We start from the raw sequence: 12,355 nt of genomic DNA on the forward strand, positions 1-12,355 counted from the left end.
TTTTTTCTTTTCAGTCCTCTGAATGTATGATTGCAAAGACCTGTATTCTAGTTCACTAATTCTTTCCTTTGCTTAGTTGAGTCTTCTCTTGAAGCTCTCTATTGAACTCTTCAGTCATTATATTCTTCAAATCTAGAATTTTTATTTGGATTTTCTTTTTAAATGGTTTCTATTTTTTTGTTAAACTTCTCATTTTGTTCATACATTGTTTTCCTAATTCCATTTAATCATCTGTGTTTTCTTCTAGTTCACTGAATTTCTTTAAGAGTATCATTCAGCTAATGTCCTCCATGCTATTCCTTATGTTCGACAAATAAGTGAAACCATATGATAATTGCTTTATCTGCTTGACTTATTTCACTTAGCATAATCTCCTCCAGTCAAGGGGTGGGGGAAATCAGAGGGAGAGATGAACCATGAGAGACTATGGACTCTGAGCAACAAACTGAGGGTTTTAGAAGGGAGGGAGTGGGGGGATGGGTTAGCCCGGTGATGGGTATTAAGGAGGGCACGTACTGCATGGAGTACTGGGTGTTATCTGAAAACAATGAATCGTGGATCAATCCATCAAAAACTAATGATGTATTGTATGGTGATTAACATAATAAAATAAAATAAAATAAAAACAAAACAAAAAAAAGAGTATCATTCTGAATTCTTTGTCAGATAGTTCATGGATCTCCATTCTGTTAGGTCATTGAAGGTTTATTAGCTTCTTTGGTGGTGTCACGTTTCCTTCATTATTTGTAATTATTAAGATCTTGTGTTTGTGTCTTCACATTTGAGAAAGTAGGCACCTCTTCCAGTCTTTACAGAGACAGCAATTGCCATAGTAATATTGCTCATTGGAAGAGAGTAGAAACTACTTTCTTCTTTCAACCTGTAAACATTCTTGCTGAAACCCAGGGAAGCTCTTGTTCTTAATTTGCACAGGGGCTTCTTTATCTTTCTACACTGGACTACTTCCATGTAGGTTTGTATGCATATTGATTTGACCAGGAAATTTATTACTAATACAAGTACTTGACACATAAGTGGATATTTGGGGGTTTCTCAGGAAGGTAATTTTAATTGTAATAAGAATGACATTGTCTTAATCCATAAACATTAAGATTTTCTGGTAAAAAGGGGAATTAGCTTTAGAAACCAAACTCACCCTTTTTGGGTTATTACAAATTATAAATGGGCTTTGAAATTTTGTTTTTTAATCACTTATGCCAAAATAGGATTTTTTACAACTTTTCCCCCAAATTTCTGAATAACTTTCTTTACCTCACTGAATAAATGTAGATTTGATTGGGAATAGCTGATTGCCAAACTCCTGTCTTATTCTTAAGGATGGGGCATTATTTGGGGAAATCATTTCTCTACATGACCATCTTGTGTCTGGCAATTGGGGGGCAAGCTATTTCTTTCATCTAATGTGGTCTCTTGTGGTACATCTTAGAACTATTGTTCTTCTGGTTCTCTGGAGATGGAGAAGGGGAGAGAAGGCACTTTGTATCAAAGATCTTGATCTTGATGGATTTGGAATTTGTTAAACATGTCAGAAAGTGCTAAGGGTAGAATTTTGTGCATGTTTTGTCTTCTTTTTAGTTTCTTTGGTGCTTTCATTTATCAGTACTTTTTAGGTATTTAAAGTAGGATTCGCTTAGAGTAATTTTGCACTGAATGAATTACTGTCCTGTTGAAAGTCTGCTCATCCTACCTCTGTTTATTTTTTCCCAATAGAAAACCATCCAGTAGACTAGTAATTTTTTTTGCTTACTTTTCACTCTATGCTTTTAGGGACTAAACTTGCTATAAGATACGTAACTCAAAGGTCTTTGTTCATCAGTTTTTCATCTTTTTGTTGGTAGTCCTATAACAGGTGATCTAGAGTCACTCAAGTTCAAAATCACTTGAAGATGCTTAAATGCAATATCTGACCAGTTATCATTTGAGAAATATGGCACCATTTTTTTAAACATTAGTTTATAGTGAAGTTCAGTATCCAAAACCAGAATTAGTGGTCTTCACTAAGGAATCAGCTGTATATAAAACTCTTCAGTGTTTACATCCCATATATAACCTCACTTTTGAACATGGTCAGTCTCAGATACACATAATTTGTAATCGACTGTACCTATCTTGGTGGTATTCTTAATGTAGTAGTTCCTAAACTCCAGTGTGCATCAGAATCACCTGGAGAACTTATTAAATACAGATTGCAGGGACCCACCTAAGAGTTTCTGTTTCAGTAGGTGGGGTGATGAGCTGGTATTTCTAACAAGTTTCCAGATGATGCTGATGTTGTTTCCAGTCGGAGACTGCACTCTGAGAGCTACTCTTCAGCACTACTCCAATAGAAAGCCTTAAAGTGATTTGAAGGGTTAATGCAACCACCAAAGTGTTTCCTCTGGAAAGAATTCCTTGATTATTCGGAGATAATATTCAGTCTTCTTTCCCATTAGTTCCAGAGCTAGCACTTATACAAGGCTTTGCAATTTTTTCTTTGCTTGTCTATTTCCCTACCTTGACTTATATTCCTTGAGGACAAGAACTATTTTTTGTTCACCATAATATTCTCAAGATACATTGAATTTCAACAGAGCATAATGTGTAACGGGTTTATGGGTATATTAAAGGAATATAAAATGAGGGCAGATTTTTCTCTTACACTTTGCTTAGACAACATTTCACCATTTGGTATTGTCATTTGAATGTTAGAATGATCTTAGAAAGTATGATATGGAGCCAGAAAAGTAAAAGGAAAAATGCTAAATCCAATCTGATGTCACTTAATATCTTAAAAGAGCCAAAGAAATTAAAAAAAAAAAAAACCCTGCAGTATAAAGGAAGTTAGTTAATCTCAGGGTGGATTGCCAGCTTTTTTAAATAAAAAGAATTTAGCGAAGTGCAACTTTACTATAGACCCAATAACAGAGACCTCTTCATTTGCAGCTCAGTTTGTCTTTCTGATCTTGAGGATAATATCCTCATAAATCTGCATCCCCAGTTCTCACATTGGCCACAATCTCTGGTTGAAAAACAACAAGACTAACTGAGAAGGCAACTTTAAGAGTTTGTCTGGAAAAGGAACTCCAAATTATTTGGAATGACACAATTGGTTTCCTGAGTGAATATTTTTTAACTCTGGAATAAAGGTAGAATTAAGTGGAGAAATGAGGAACCAAGTCAAACTCATAAACTCAATATTTTGTGATTAGGAGTGATCTATGTATTTTTGATAACTTAAGAACTTGTAATACTCAAGAGAATTTAGCCTAACAGATTTAATTCTAAACATGTGATTGAGTGATGGTGTCTGGTTGCCATTTTTATTTGAAAGTTATGAGAATCTATAAGTTAAAGAGTACCGAAACATTTAAGATAACTTCAGACTCACCATATCCATAAATTTAATGTATTAGTTCTACAAGCATTACTTAACTACTCAGGTAAATTTTATTTGTTAATCAAAAAATGTGAAATATTTAACAAGGAAATTAAAAAATTGAATTTATTAAGGCAGCTCAAAATGTCTAAGTAAAATGAATTACTCAAGTTAAAAAGCCCTCTTAACACTGATTGTTAAAATACAGTAACATGATATAGTTTACATCCTATCTAAAACCTCACTTTGGAACATGGTCATTTTTCAAAATTTGAGATCAGCCTTAACTACCTTAGTGTTAATTCTAATGCAGTAGTTCTTAAATTTTATTATATAATTTGAATTTAACAGGTCAAGGAAGAACTAGGCTTATGAGCTTATACCTTTAATAAATTTAATATTAATTTTAAAAATTGAAATAATTAGTGAAAAATGTTTTTGTTGTAAGGTTTACCTGGTAAGAACAGCAAACAACTTCTACTTCTAGAAGGACAGTTACTTATAATGTACATGTGTAGCATAAAGTGCCTCTAATACAGGAATTGGCTGGGTCCATTGAAGAAAGGTTTGGGAACATTTCTAACTTTTGGCCATTGGATGACTGATCTAAAGAAGAGTCAGAGTTAATTGTAATAATGCAATATTGACCCAGAACACACAGACATCAAGTTCACTTTGGTCCTTGCCGACCAGAAGCTGGACTAAGTTATGTCTGTTGCAGAGGCTTGGGTAACTTTCCCATGTTTCTGCCATTTCTTTAATTCTTTGCCTAATTTTTTTTTTTTAATTGATGTACTCACTGGAGAGCAAGTCACTAAACACCATGTACTCATTCTTTAAAAGACAGATATAATTATATAATAAACTTTTCAAGTACATGCCAAGTGTCTACTTCATAAAATCTAGACCAATATGCCTCATTTTCAGGATCTTTTATAGCCCAACTCAACCACATATATGTTTTCTTGATTCCATCCACTAAATATCAGCAAAAGACTCATGTGAACTTTCTAACTTTTCCACGGGCACATTTATTTATTCCCTCGTCTGTGTTTTTGCTTCTATTGCTCTTCTATCTTAGAATTCCCTGACATATTAGATATGTCTATTGTAATTTCACTGAATTCCCATGTCCTCTATGAAAACTTCCCTGATTCCCTGGCTTTCACTGAATTCCTCCTTTTCTCTGACATTCTAGGACATTTATCTCTATGCCATGCATTTTCACACTAATGTGCATTTTGTAAATATTTTACCACCACTGTATAGGCTGCAGTGGTATAATATTTACCAAGGATGTTTATTAATCCCTGAAATACCTTTTCACCTCCATCCCAAATAATACACACACACACACATACTCTCTCTCTCTCTCTCGTAAACTAGACCCTGGACTCCAGCACCATAGAGAAGTGAGACACAGGCAAATGCAAAGAAAGACAAATGAAATTAACTGTCATCAAAGCCCAAATTGTTGTATAAGCCATGGATTTGGGGAAAAAAGAATGTTCATAACCCATTTCATTTTTACTATGGCATAGAGAGGAAAAATACAAAACTAAACTCTAATACTCTCTGGTCTTGGTGGGGAGAGGAAAAAGAGAGAGGAGAAGAGAAGAAAAGGCTAGGAAGCATGAAAAAAGCTGAAAGACCGTATCTGGGGTTTTAGTACCATGACCAAGGGGTAGAGTGTGGGTACCAGTGAGTGGAGGCTTACAGAGAACAATCATGTCACCAGAATCCAGATGGGAAATGGCCATACCTGAGGATCATACCAACCTATGATCTCTTTGTTCTCTACTCCACAATGCTGGGTTAAAAAAAAAAATTGCTACATATTGTAAAGTAATCTTAAAGAGAAGAACTGTAAAATGTCATAAAGAGATTCTAACACTTAGTGAGGAAGGATTTATATAAGAGGAAAAATCCTTCAGTGACTTAAATAAGAAATTCTAGAATTGACTGCATTAAGTTTCCAGGAGGAAGACACAAATTAGATTGAGTTACAGAAAGTACACAGATTACATATGATTGCACACCTGAGATAATGGATTGAAAATCAATTTCTCTCAACAATAATATCTTGAAGTAGCCCATTGTATAATGGCAAGTGCCCCACTAACTTTGTTCACTAAGTGTTGTCCAGATAATTCTGAGAGTTTCCTAGGGTTTGGCTACACACTTGTTGGGGGCAGTCTCTCCTTCTTCCCCTCCAGCTGTCTCATCAGGTAACTCTCTACAATTAATGACCCTCCTGGTGAGCATAGTTGTTTTATTGGTGATAGCAGCTGTGGGGAGGGGACACCATCTTTTCTGTCCCAGATCCATTTAGGCCTATCTCTAATTCATGATAACACTACTGAATTAACAGGACTTTATTGACGTTAGGGGGTGGTGGAAAAAAAAATAAGAGTTCACAGCATCACAGGTCTTTGGCTTCATCACCTTGTCATTCTCTTGCCTCTACCCTCACTCTGTTGCTTATAAAATGGTTTCTCCCTTGTCACAAGATGGCTACTAGTAGAGTTCAGAGGTATGTGCTTTTTGGTTCACATTCGAGGAGAGAGATACCTTCTTTTTCTCTAACCACCAAACAGGAGTCCAGTGCAACTCTCAGATTAGAGCAATTCAGATCATATGCCCTTCCCTGAACCAAACCCTATCACTAGGAGGATACTGTGACTGATTGGATTAGGCCTGGCTTACAAGCTCATTCCTGAATCAGTAAACTTTTTTGTTTTTAAAGATTTTATTTATTTATTAAAGAGAGAGAGCATGAGCAGGGGGAAGGAGGCAGAGGGAGAGGGAGAAGCAGACTCCCCGCTGAGCAGGGAGCCCAATGTAGGGCTTGATCCCAGGACCCCAGATCATGACCTGAGCCGCGAAGACAGACGCTTAACCAACTGAGCCACCCAGGCGCCCCCGAATCAGTAACTTTGAGAAGGTAAGGAAGGCTGCCCTAATAGCCCAGGCCAGTCAGGACTCACACAGAGAGCTGAAGGAAGATCAGATCCATTTCATCTAAAAGGCTGTTGTACATGGAGACAGAATGAAATGGAAGGCAGCAGCAATTGCCCCCAACTTGTCCTGGAATCTCTTTTTTTTTTTTTTTTTGAGCTTTTATATTTGAGTTTATTCTTCGTTTAACTTTTAAAACACTACTATAGTTGAATATTAAAACAAAAACAATAGCAAGTAGTAAGCTATGATTATAGTGCTTCACTCATTCACTACTGCATATAAAATGCCGGCAGTGTTATCCACTGGCCCCATTAAGAGGTCTGACACTGAACACCACCCCTAAATTCGATGATTAGGCGACCCTTCTCACATGGTCTACGATAAATTGGCATGCCTTCATTTAGCACACACTTGATATCTCCATGCTTGACAGTTTGACTTGGGTGAGAGGTGATGACGATGGTTCAGTTGTCAAGAGTAGATACTGGCTTTTGAAAGCCGCACAGTGCTTCAACCAGCTGTATGTCCATACACATGAAAAGGTCTTCTCGCCGAGTAAAAACAGCGTGGTCCTTCTGATCTAAAACAATGATAATATCTCCTGGTTCCAGTCCTGGTTCTTGGTCTCCTTCACCATGGAATGTTATCTTCTGGCCATCCTTCATGCCTTTGTCAATATGAACTTCTAGAATCGTCTTCTCTCGAACTATCTTCCTCCCATTGCAAGCTTTTACATCTATCTTTGGGACTGATCCGTTCCCCATGGCCCTGGCACTCCATGCACACAGATTGAATTTGCTGAACCATTCCAGGTCCTATCTGATCAATTCTTATTTGCATTCCAGTACCTCGGCAATTGGGACAACATTCGACTGCTCCTTTCTTACCCCCTTGGCCTTCACATTTATTGCAAATCACATTCTTTTGCAGAGCTAGTTTTCGTGTTGCACCGTTATATAAATCTTCTAAGGTTACTGAGAGCTGATGCACAACATTTTTACCTATCCTTTCTCTCTGCATCCTTCCTCCTCCTCCCAAAACCATATCAAAGATGTCCATGGGGGAGCCAAAACCACCACCAGCTCCACCTTCTTTAATTGCCTGTTCTCCTCCTTTGTCATATAATTCCCTTTTCTTTGCATCAGAGAGTACTTCGTAAGCTTGAGAAATCTGTTTAAACTTCTCTCCTTCATTTGGATTCTTATCAGGGTGGTACTTCAAGGCCTGTTTCCTGTAGGCCTTTTTCAATTCCTCTTGGGTGGCATTGGGTTTGACCCCCAACACATCATAGTAAGTGGTTTCTTTCACCATTTTCTATAGCCGGTGAGAGGGCCGAGGCCGGTGTGGGGGAGCGGGAAGGAGCGCGTTGCTGGGCGCAGCTTGGGCAGCCGCCGCTCCTCCGCGTCTCACCGAGCATTCTGGAAAGTTCCCTTGTCCTGGAATCTTATAGTGGACTATGGCCCTGCCTGGCTCCCTCCCACCCCTAGCCCAGTCTTCACATAACAAAGACAGTCAGTTCACACTGTCACCACCAAACCCATAGCAATTTCTTCTATCTATAGAGTTCAGGCTAAGCTGTACTGCTGAGTACCTGTCTCAGAGAAAAGGAAGATTTTAAAAAATCTCATTATTAGGTCAAGGTTTCCAAATTCTCCTGTGAATTTACATGTGTTATTGGAGATACCTGTTTCTTTTGCAGGACATTTTATACCCTCTGACATATTAGCCCTGCTATGCAGAATATGCATAAGCACAGAAAATACTGCTGGGCTATTAAATTGTGGTCAATTTATTACTTATAACAAGATTTAAGAAGTATGAAGAAGTCACACACTTACCTATTTGTTTCATTTGTATCCAACTAGATTTTTAGTCTTCTTAAGAGCTAAATCTTCATTTTACAGGGTGTTTTTTTTATTTTTTAATTTTATCATGACTGTACCAATTTCACAAAGTTCAACCTAATATATATCTTTGTACAAAACAGTAACCTTTGCAAAACGTCATGAGCTTTTTCAGGGCAGAAACTATGTGAAACTCACATTTGTATTTACAGGGCCCAACACAACATTTGGAACAGAATGAGACAATTAACATTTCTCTGAATAAACAAATTAATGAATAAATGAGTAAATCCCAAAAGTAGTTATTGATGACCTATCTAAAAAGCACAATAAATAAATTTATGTATTTGCTACATCAAATAGAGCATGCATATTTCTCTAGGAGCCTGTGAGGCAGCCTCATTCCTGCCACTGAGATACTATGAAATAAACTACGGTTTAGGCAATGCACCATTAAATCACTGCTCAGAAAACTTAAGGTAGTTTTTTGGTAGGTGTTTATGTATATATTAGTTGATTCTGGCACATTAAGCACAAATTTGTCTTTGAATATATATTGTTTCTTTATATTCAAAAATCACAAAGTGTTTCTCCTTTGAATGAATTATATGCATTTGTATCAATCATTTTATGACCAGGGGTTACAATTTATTTTTTTTATTTTTTATTTTTTTAAATGTTTTTTTTTTTTTTTAAGATTTTATTTATTTATTTGACAGAGAGAGAATGAGAGAGAGAGCACATGAGAGTGGGGAGGGTCAGAGGGAGAAGCAGGCTCCCTGCCGAGCAGGGAGCCCGATGCGGGACTCGATCCAGGGACTCCAGGATCATGACCTGAGCCGAAGGCAGTCGCTTAACCAACTGAGCCACCCAGGCGCCCAAGGGGTTACAATTTATGTCACCTGGTAGGCCCAATCATTGCCTCCCTTCCTACCCCCTAGCCACTTTTAATTACTTAATTCCTATTTCCAGAAAACAGTTGGCTTTTTTAAAATTAGAAATTAGAACTTGCTTTCTGCCAAACTAAAGGTATATTTGTGGCTCTTGTTTTTCTTTTACATATGCATCCTCTTCCAAACTAAAACACTAATCTAAAATTTTACAATAGCTTTAAAGTTATTCCCTCATGGGCCAGATTAGTCACGTTGAAATGAGTCATCTCATACATAGAATGGTGCACTATTAAACATATCTACATGAATAATTATTAGTAAACAAGTATTATATTCAAAATTTTAAAATAAAATATCATGTTTACATTTATAAAATGATTTGAAATTTATAAAGCTCTTATATTATTTCTTTCAAATCTTACAACACGTCTATTAAGTAAAGTTGATATTATTGTCCAATTTATTAGAGGATACAAATCTAACTCATGTGACCTGCCATGACCTTGTTAATTCTTCAGGAGCACTTATTACTCTTAGTATTTTCAGGGTCTAGAATATTGTTTGGCATAGCATAAGTGGACAACTAATAAATATTTTCCAAAACGAATTATTGGATGTCACCCAGCTAGAATCAGAAGTTAAAGCCAAACCTGCTAAATTTAATGTATATTCTATTACATCAGACTGACTCTATCATTTTTGCCTTTTTGAACTTTAGGAGAGGTACATATCCAAAAAAATATTCCTTAAAATTAACTGCCACTTCCAGCTCATTCACCATTTGAACACAGAGATGAAACATCGACACAGGATAAATTGAATTCAGTTCAAATCCAGGGTTGAGCATCTACGGAATAGCAGCAATATACTAAGGGCTGGAAAGATAAAGATGAGTGAGAGGCCTCTGTCCTCAAGAAAATTGTAAACCAATAAAGAAGGGAATAAATGTAATTTAGTTGTTAAGTACTATAATCAAAGTGTGTTGAGGGAGATAAATTAAAAGTACAGCAGGTGGAACCACACTAAGAGTGTGAAAAGAGTAACAATAGTGTAGTTATCAGTGTGGGCAAAATAATGTTGTAATAACAAAAAGCACTCAAGCCTCAGTGGTTTAAAACAGCAAACTCAGTTTCTTGTTTATATGATGTGACAAACACAGCAGTTCTGAATTCTTCACCTTGGTTTTCACTCCCAGATCCAAACTGATGGATCAGCCACCATTTTGAACATTATTGGTTGCCTAGGCAGAAAGAGGGAGAGAGCTCCGGAAGGTCTCACATCAGCCATTAACTGCCATTTCTGCTCATGCATCACTGGTCAGAAATAGTCACATGGGCATACCCATTGATGGAAGGGCCAGAAAGTGCAATCCTGACTTGTGCATGGAAGGTAGAGAACTCTCTAACCAACCATATAATGACTACTACAAAGAGTAAAATAGGAATCAATATAGTCTAAGTAGTATTTAATACAGTGAAAGCACAGGTTCAAATCTTGCATGTGGCTCAATTAGTTAAATTAGAGATAACTTCTACAATATGCCTCTTATTTTAGCCTTTTAAAATATAACCTCTCACTTATATTAAAAATAAAAGAAATTCACAAGTTCTGTATGCATATAGATGCCTACATATGGGAATTGAAGAAACTAGGGATCCCTAATCAGGCAGTTCCCCTGCCAGAACCACTGTGTTTACAGTTCTCTTAGCTGAAAGTCCTTTTTACCCAATGCACTAAAGGACTCTGGTTGTTTTTCTGTTCCAAGGCAGCGATAAATAAACACAGTAGCCCAGTTATTATTTAGAGCTGCCAGTTTTTACAGCCTGGACGTTATAGTCGGTAATCAGGGAATCTCCAACGAAATAAGGAGTCCAAGTTTGGAGGGCAATACCCTAGCTCCTGTAGCAGTAATAGAACTTATGCATGAGGCAGGGCTAGAATGATGGCACAGAGGGCAGAGCACGTGATCTCTATGATGCTGTTGAAGGGAAACACTTGATGCATTTTTGCTGATAATGATCAGAAGGAGAGGAGCCTGTGGAGTTTGTATAAGATGCAGACTCCCAAACTATAGGATCTGTATTCTAACCAATAATAAATGTCAGGTATTTTTATTGAATGGCATTCCTGTCCAACACACCATGGCTCTAACTGTGGTTGAAATCTCTTTGTTTTATTTTTTCAAAAGCTGATAAATTGCCTGGTTGTTGAAAATGTTCTGGAATACTAAAGAAATAAAAATTGAATCTAAAACCAGAAACAGAAACTCATACATAATAGATTTATTTATTATGAAGGTGATTAGATGTATATAAGTAAAAAAAGATTCTGTCGAATTCTTCCTCTTTCACCTAAAAATCTCTTCTAGACCGCCAAGGAGATAACTTTAAGAGAGGCACATATCCAAAAAAATGTTACTTAAGATTAACCATCATCACTCTAGCTCATTCACCATTTCATCCGTTTGCTTCTTGCACTGATAATTTTTCTAGACTTTAAATCTCACCATTTATTCCCAACAGAAAAAGAAAGACAGGGCCACTGGACTCTGCAGGGTACATGGACCCTGACTGCTTATTTTAATTCACTATAATACATAAGTGTACAAGTCTCTGACAGCTCTAAAACCCTGCAGTCTCCAGCATGTTGATTTTGTGACTCTATATATTTAATTTTCTTTTAAAAACGTATCGTATTTCTCTGAGCATTCATTTGCTTTTCAAATTATGGCTGCCTAGCTAAGGCTTGTGTACCAGGTGCCATGTAAAAGCATGTTAAAAGTAGATAAAAGCAATTTACCCTGCCCTCTAATTAGAGATGTCTCATCTTTACCACTGACAATAGCCGCATGCAGCTGTGGCAGGAGAGAGATAATAGGAGCTGGAGCAGGGAGAAATTAAAGATATGCTGGCTGATGCAGAGTGTCACCTCTCCATTGCTCAGCTTGGGTGGGCTTCAGAATGAATAGTGATTTTTAGTATTTCTTCTTCCCTGACTGTTCATTTATTTCATATTAATAATTGAGCTTTAAAAGCCGGGGTGGGGGGAGGATACATCAGGAAGAGAGTAGCAAGCTATAGGAGGAAAGACTGTGTGACTTTCTTAATGACTCACCATTAGAGTACATTTTGCTTAGTTCTATAGCTCACCTGTCATTTAACACCTGTTGGATACCCATCAATGTACTTGATGTAATAAGGTTTAAAAAGTATGGAGAAAATATACTCCTTGCCCCATGGAGTTTGCCATCTAGAAGGATTGTTCTTTATAAAGATCATATC

General features: G+C 37.0%; 1 pseudogene; it reads right to left on the reverse strand.

Annotated features, from left to right (window-relative positions):
- Nucleotides 1-6,707: 6,707 nt before the first annotated feature.
- Nucleotides 6,708-7,745, reverse strand: LOC123858583 (dnaJ homolog subfamily A member 1-like; annotated as a pseudogene).
- Between the last annotated feature and the right edge of the window lie 4,610 nt (nucleotides 7,746-12,355).

This window comes from Mirounga angustirostris, unplaced genomic scaffold, assembly GCF_029215605.1.
Source record: "Mirounga angustirostris isolate CCGP_5_RB_7025 unplaced genomic scaffold, mMirAng1.0.hap1 SCAF_4, whole genome shotgun sequence".
NCBI classification, from domain to species: Eukaryota; Metazoa; Chordata; class Mammalia; order Carnivora; family Phocidae; genus Mirounga; species Mirounga angustirostris.